At 45.5% G+C, this 7,500-nt stretch overlaps 1 protein-coding gene across 1 annotated transcript in view; it reads left to right on the top strand.

The window, feature by feature from the left end:
• LOC143299895 (uncharacterized) overlaps nucleotides 1–7,500 on the top strand; it is a 134,990-nt gene that overhangs the window by 59,980 nt on the left and 67,510 nt on the right. The gene's annotated exons all lie outside the window — the stretch shown is intronic.

Genomic DNA, 7,500 nt, shown 5'->3' on the forward strand with positions numbered 1-7,500 from the left:
CGCTACATTGCATTGCATTGTATTGCATTGCATTGCTTTGCATAGCATGCATGTAGTAGTAGGCCTCCTTCGGTCATGGCTGACCATGGATAGAGTATATCCGACCTAATGTCTTCTTCTTCTTCTTCTTCTGCGTTGTTCACTCGTATGCACACGAGTGGGCTTTTACGTGTATGGCCGTTTTTACCCCGCCATGTAGGCAGCCATACTCCGTTTTCGGGGGTGTGCATGCTGGGTATGTTCTTGTTTCCATAACCCACCGAACGCTGACATGGATTACAGGATCTTTTAATGTGCGTATTTGATGTTCTGCTTGCATATATACACACGAAGGGGGTTCAGGCACTAAGCAGGTCTGCACATATGTTGACCTGGGAGATCGTAAAAATCTCCACCCTTCACCCACCAGGCGCCGTCACCGTGATTCGAACCCGGGACCCTCAGATTGACAGTCCAACGCTTTAACCACTCGGCTATTGCGCCCGTCAGACCTAATGTCTAATTGGGCTGTCTGCTTGGACCAAGCAGCGTCGCCTGTGACTCTACGTAGAGAGCGATGCGAGAGAGACAGTCTCTGTCGCAGCGGTCACATGTGTAAGCTGATGCTGGTCTGTTGGCTGCCGTCCGTTTTCTGCGAGCTCGCTTTTCTGCTGCAGCAGCTGACAGTTGATTTGATTTGAGCTGTCCATAAAGGATGTCTTTTGGGATGCATGCATGTATGTGTGTGTGTGTTTGTTTATGAATATGTCTGTATATATGTATGTATACATGCATGTTTGTTTATTTGTATACATGTATGTATATTTGTCTGTCTGTCTGTATTTATGTACATACGTACTTACGTATTATGTATACATGTATGCGTATATATGTATATATGTTTGTATATTAGTATGTATGTGTGTATGTGTACAGAAAATGTATGCGTGTATGTATATGTATATATGTATGTACACGTATGTATACGTTTATTTGATTTTTAAATGAACTATGATCTTTGTAATTGCATATTTTGTGAAGAGAGAGAGAGAGAGAGAGGAAGAGAGATAGTGTATGTGTGCGTGTGTGTGCGCGTGGTGTGTGTGTGTGTGCGGGGGGGGGGGGGAGATGAGCAATGCGGTTTGGCTGACTGAAATGGAGAGGCACGTAAATTTCAGTAATCTGTATATTTGTATATAGCTATCTCCATTTGGTGCCATTTAATTTATCTTTTTTTTAAATTTTCTATTCATTTTATTTGTTTGTTGTTTTCTTCTTATGTTGGACATGTGCTGCTGCCAAAAAGAAAATCTCTGTACCAAAGTATAGACAATAAAATTTGTGTATTGTGTTTATGCCTGGCTCAGCGCTCGGCTTATTTCATTGTCTGGGGCAACATAAGCCTACACAGCTGGGGGGCGGGGGGGGCCAAGAGCAAAGCGAGGCGTGTATGATCAGTGGTTTCTCTCTCCACTGTAATGAAAAGTCGTTAGTCTGTTTTGAAGGACTGTGACTCTCAGAGCAGGAGGCAAGACTGCACTGCAGCATTGGGAAAGGGGGGTAGGGGGTGGATGGGGGGGGGGGGGGCTAGTTGACCTTTTGGGGACCATCCCTCCCAACGCCGACTGAGTGAGTGGGGATTTAACGTGGGCGAGACACACTCTTCACACTTGAAATTAGGCCACTGTAATCCTCTTACGTAGGTTTGTCTCCTTCGTCATTGATAGCGATCAGTGTTCAGTAGAAACAGATATAGCTGTTGTTGTTGTTGTTGTTGTTTTTACCTGGTCGTATTAAGGATATTTATTTTTCGTTTGAGTACTCTTAGGGCAACTTAACTCTCTCCATACGAACGGCGAAAGAGACGACGTTAACAGCGTTTCATCCCAATTACCATCATCAAAATATTGCAAGCGGAAGGCTCTTATACTGAAGAGGTGAATGTTGACAAAGAATACCACAATTCTGACGACGGAAGCTAAAGGTTGGGTCATTCAGACTCCCACTGGACATCCGAGGGGTCTGTGTAGAGGAGAAGAGAGGACTGGCCGTACTGAGTGAGTTAAAACGATGACCTCATCTGCGAGCAAAATAGACGCAAAAAAAACCCCTGTCGGCTGATGCCCGGGTGTGACCTATTATTGCACGGCAGACATGAGAACGTTGCACCCTCGAGTCAAACTTAGAAATCCCCGATGGCTCGGAAGAAGTACTTGACGTTCATGTGCACACTGATGTTATTAAACCGAGAGGACCCCGTAACAAGTACCTTTGTTGTTTGTTAAAACTGAAAACAGTTTGTCTAACTTAACATAGGTATCGAATTAAGTGCTGAGGTAGCTTTAAAAAAAAAATATTTATTTATTTATTTTTATTATTAAGAATAACCCATACCGTTTACAAGAAATTCCCCCCCAAAATGTACTGGTCGCTGAGAGGTCTATAATATTTCATGAAGACTCCCTAATGTACCATTTACTTTTTTTTTTTTTTTTTTTTTTTGTATTTCTCTTTATCACAACAGATTTCTCTGTGTCAAATTCGGGCTGCGCCCCCCAGGGAGAGCGCGTCGCTCTCTGCGTGCAGTTTTATTTGTTTTTTTTTTTCCTATCAAAGTGGATTTTTCTACAGAAGTTTGTCAGGAACAACCCTTTTGTTGCCGTGGGTTCTTTTACGTGCGCTAAGTGCGTGCTAGCACACGGGACCTCGGTTAATCGTCTCATCCAAATGACTAGCGCCCAGACCACCACTCGAGGTCTAGTGGAGGGGGAGAAAGTATCGGCGGTTGAGCCGTGATTCGAACCAGCGCGCTGGTGGCAGTTGCATTGCTTGGTTCTAACTTTTTTTGACAGTTTACACGTGACTAAATGAAATGCCTACGTTGACCGAAGAATGCCATTGGTCAGTTCCATACTACACACACAGTTAGTAGCGGGTTACTACGACCATACTAGGCTCTTCCGTCCGAGCAATGCAACTGGCTTACCTGCAGGGGGCTGGTTGCATTCATGAGCGAACTTTACTTAGCACAATAGCAGCGTTTTAGTTCGCTCATTGTTAAGAATGTTCCTAACTCGGCGGTAAACTCCATATACTTTTAAAGGAACGTTCTTAACTCCAGGCAAACTTAGCGATGCAAAGATCGCCTCGTGCAACTCGGGCCTGCAGAACCTTAGGGGTTTGCCATGATTATACGGTGCTCCCCCCACCTTTGGACGAAGTTCAGTGCAGATAGCACTAAAAGGGTGTCACATTGTCGCCCTCAGCGGGTCTGCTACTAGGCATAATGATATAATAATACGAAGCTTATATAAGATTTTCTTGTTGTCCTGTTCATCGAGATCTGTGTTGTATTGTGACATGTTCCAAAATAAAATACTGTTCAAACCAATACGAAGCCTCTCTCCCCCCCCCCCCCCCCCCCCCCCAAAAAAAAACCAAAAAAACACGTCACGTCACAGGAACTCTCTTCTCATACCTGTTGAAATTCTGAAAACTCCCTTTTTTCAAGAACACACACACACTCCCGCACGCACTCACGCACACATACACACACACACACACACACACACACACACATGCACGCTCGCGCGCGCGCACACACACTCGCACGCACGCACACACTAACACACACACACACACACACGTATACATATTTTCATACTCTTACTCACATGACAATGTTGTGTGTATGTGTGTGTGCGCGCGCACATGTGTGTCTGTGTGTGTGTGTGTGTGTGTGTGTGTGTGTTTCTGTCAGCTATAAAAATGTGAGGGGTGGTGACATGTACGTGTACATAGATATGACATTTCAGTGTATAACTCTCTCCCATTGTCTGTCGCTAACAGTGTGTAGCCTGCACTCAAGTCTGACTGCACCCCACTTTTCTCTCCCCTGTCTCTGTCTCTCTCACGTTTTATGTCTCTGTCTCTCTTTTCTGTCAGTCTCTCTTTCTCCTCTCCTCTCCTCTCTCTCTCTTCATGCTTCCCCTCACTCTTCCTCTCGCTCACACTCTCTTCTCTCCCACTTTTTCTCACGCTCTCGCTCTCTCTCCTCTCATGCTCTCTCTCTCTCACGCTCTCTCTCTCTCTCATGCTCTCTCTCTCTCCTCTCTCACGCTCTCTCCTCTCTTTCTCCTCTCTCTTCTCTCTCTCCCCTCTCTCACGCTCTCTCTCTCTCATGCTCTCTCTCTCTCTCCTCTCTCACGCTCTCTCCTCTCTCTTCTCTCTCTCCCCTCTCTCACGCTCTCTCTCTCTCTCTCTCATGCTCTCTCTCTCTCTCTCACGCTCTCTCCTCTCTTTCTCCTCTCTCTTCTTCTCTCCCCTCTCTCACGCTCTCTCTCTCTCTCATGCTCTCTCTCTCTCTCTCCTCTCTCACGCTCTCTCCTCTCTTTCTCCTCTCTCTTCTCTCTCTCCCCTCTCTCACGCTCTCTCTCTCTCTCATGCTCTCTCTCTCTCCTCTCTCACGCTCTGTCACGGTCGCTAAGCCGAAACTTATTTCCCTTTCCCAACCCCCCCTAACTGATGACACTCCCACACAATGACACTAACAAAAACAAAATAATATGAAGCCACAGATAAAAGAAACAAATGTTTTTATACTCAAACAGCCAATTGTAATGAAAGCAAAGAAAATACACTTACATATATATATATATATATAAACTATTGATACACACACGCACGCCCTTGCACACACACACACAAATCACGAAATAAAGTCAGCCATGGCGTTGACATCAACGATGGTAGAATAGCTGACAACGTCAATGAAGACTGAAGTGAAGACAACAAGGACGAAGATGCAGCGAAGACGCCGATGATGATGAAGAGAAAGCAACGACGACAACAACCATAGACAACGACGACAGCGACGACGAAGTGAAGACAACGACGACGACGACGGCAGCAGGGGCGCAGGCTAGGATGACGGCAGCAACAGATGATGAAACACGCATGTAAAACACGCCCCAGACAACGTGCACACAACACAATACACACGCTCTGTGTTGACAAGGAGGGTGCACAAATAGGTGACGTCTTGTTCCTGGCCTCAGCAAAACACAAACACAAGCGATGACAGCACAGCAGCTACCTCATCGAGAGGCAGGAGACACTTCCGAACGAAAGAATAAAGAAAACCTGGACTTGACCCGCTGATCAAACTAGCACGAAGAGAAAGCAACGACGACAACAACCATAGACAACGACGACAGCGACGACGAAGTGAAGACAACGACGACGACGACGGCAGCAGGGGCGCAGGCTAGGATGACAGCAGCAACAGATGATGAAACACGCATGTAAAACACGCCCAGACAACGTGCACACAACACAATACACACGCTCTGTGTTGACAAGGAGGGTGCACAAATAGGTGACGTCTTGTTCCTGGCCTCAGCAAAACACAAACACAAGTGATGACAGCACAGCAGCTACCTCATCGAGAGGCAGGAGACACTTTTGAACGAAAGAATAAAAAAAACCTGGATTTGACCCGCTGATCAAACCAGCACATAGAATTAGCACCAACACAAACTTGCCAATGTCATGGTTGACCAGATAGCTAGGCACTCAGCTACACGAAATTTGTCATTAAGGACAGTAGGTCCACAGGAATGACTATTCGAGAAAGAAGATTAAACAAAAAAAACAACAACAAAAAACTACTCGACTCGCTAGTCGATGGCCCTGACCCTTCAGCTGAACAAAAAGAAAACTCAGACTGAAGACTAACAGCAACACATGAACACGACATGGAACAAAACCCAAAACAAAAATACATTTAAACTAAGAAAACAATAGCAGTTTCCTGTGATATCAAGCATACTGATGAGTTCAGAATCAATGGCCTTGTCTATAAGATTAGCGGGGCACCTCCCGTAACGTGCAGAATGATGTGGCAAACTTTTTTTTTTTTTTTTTTTTTACAGGTAAGGTGGTGAGGGGCAGAGGGAATACAATGATGAATGATGCTGACAACATCAAATGGATATTTCTTCTTTAAAAAAATTTTAAAATTTCTTTTCCACCAGGCATAAGGCAATACAGATAACAGATGAAAAGAAATCACTGTCTTTTGAGTATAAAGACATCAATATATCAGACTAGTTTATCAGGTGCCCTGGTCCCTGCCTGTCAGTATCATGACATCACCACTGCCCCACGGCAGATGTCAGTCAGCTCTACCCAGGCTGGCAACCTGTTGCGCAAATGACTCCGTGTTTGTAAAGCGCTTAGAACTTGGTCTTCAACCTAGCACAGGCGCTACATAACACCATTACTGACTTGGTTATCATTTGCCCTGAACCCAAACACACACAGAGCTGTCCATAAGCATGGACAACACTAACACCTGGTTTACCCAGGTTGTGTTCCTCACAACACATTTCTTTTTCTCTGTGTTTTCCTCACACTAACACCTGGTTTACCCAGGTTGTGTTCATCACAACACATCTCTTTTTCTCTGTGTTTTCCTCACACAAACACCTGGTTTACCCAGGCTGTGTTTCTCACAACACATCTCTTTTTCTCTGTGTTTTCCTCACACAAACACCTGGTTTACCCAGGCTGTGTTTCTCACAACACACTTCTTTTTCTCTGTGTTTTCCTCACACAAACACCTGGTTTACCCAGGCTGTGTTCCTCACAACACATCTCTTTTTCTCTGTGTTTTCCTCACACAAACACCTGGTTTACCCAGGCTGTATTTCTCACAACACACTTCTTTTTCTCTGTGTTTTCCTCACACAAACACCTGGTTTACCCAGGCTGTGTTTCTCACAACACACTTCTTTTTCTCTGTGTTTTCCTCACACAAACACCTGGTTTACCCAGGTTGTGTTCCTCACAACACACTTCTTTTTCTCTGTGTTTTCCTCACACAAACACCTGGTTTACCCAGGTTGTGTTCCTCACAACACACTTCTTTTTCTCTGTGTTTTCCTCACACAAACACCTGGTTTACCCAGGTTGTGTTCCTCACAACCCATTTCTTTTTCTCTGTGTTTTCCTTACACAAACACCTGGTTTACCCAGGTTGTGTTCCTCACAACACATCTCTTTTTTTCTGTGTTTTCCTCACACGCTCTCTCCTCTCTTTCTCCTCTCTCTTTTCTCTCTCCCCTCTCTCACGCTCTCTCTCTCTCTCATGCTCTCTCACGCTCTCTCTTTCTCCTCTCTCTTCTCTCTCTCCCCTCTCTCACGCTCTCTCTCTCTCTCTCATGCTCTCTCTTTCTCCTCTCTCTTCTCTCTCTCCCCTCTCTCACGCTCTCTCTCATGCTCTCTCTCTCTCCTCTCTCATGCTCTCTCCTCTCTCACGCTCTCTCTCTCTCTCTCCTCTCTCCTCTCTCTCTTATCTCTCTCTTCTTCACTTCCCCCCACTCTCACGCTCCCCCTTCTCTCTTCTCCCCCCCCCTCTCTCCCGCCCCTCTCTCTCTCCACCCTCTCTCTCTCTCTCCACCCTCTCTCTCTCTCTTCACCCTCTCTCTCTCTCTCCACCCTCTCTCTCTCTCTCTTTCT

This window comes from Babylonia areolata, chromosome 25 (assembly GCF_041734735.1).
Source record: "Babylonia areolata isolate BAREFJ2019XMU chromosome 25, ASM4173473v1, whole genome shotgun sequence".
In the NCBI taxonomy this organism is placed as follows: domain Eukaryota; kingdom Metazoa; phylum Mollusca; class Gastropoda; order Neogastropoda; family Buccinidae; genus Babylonia; species Babylonia areolata.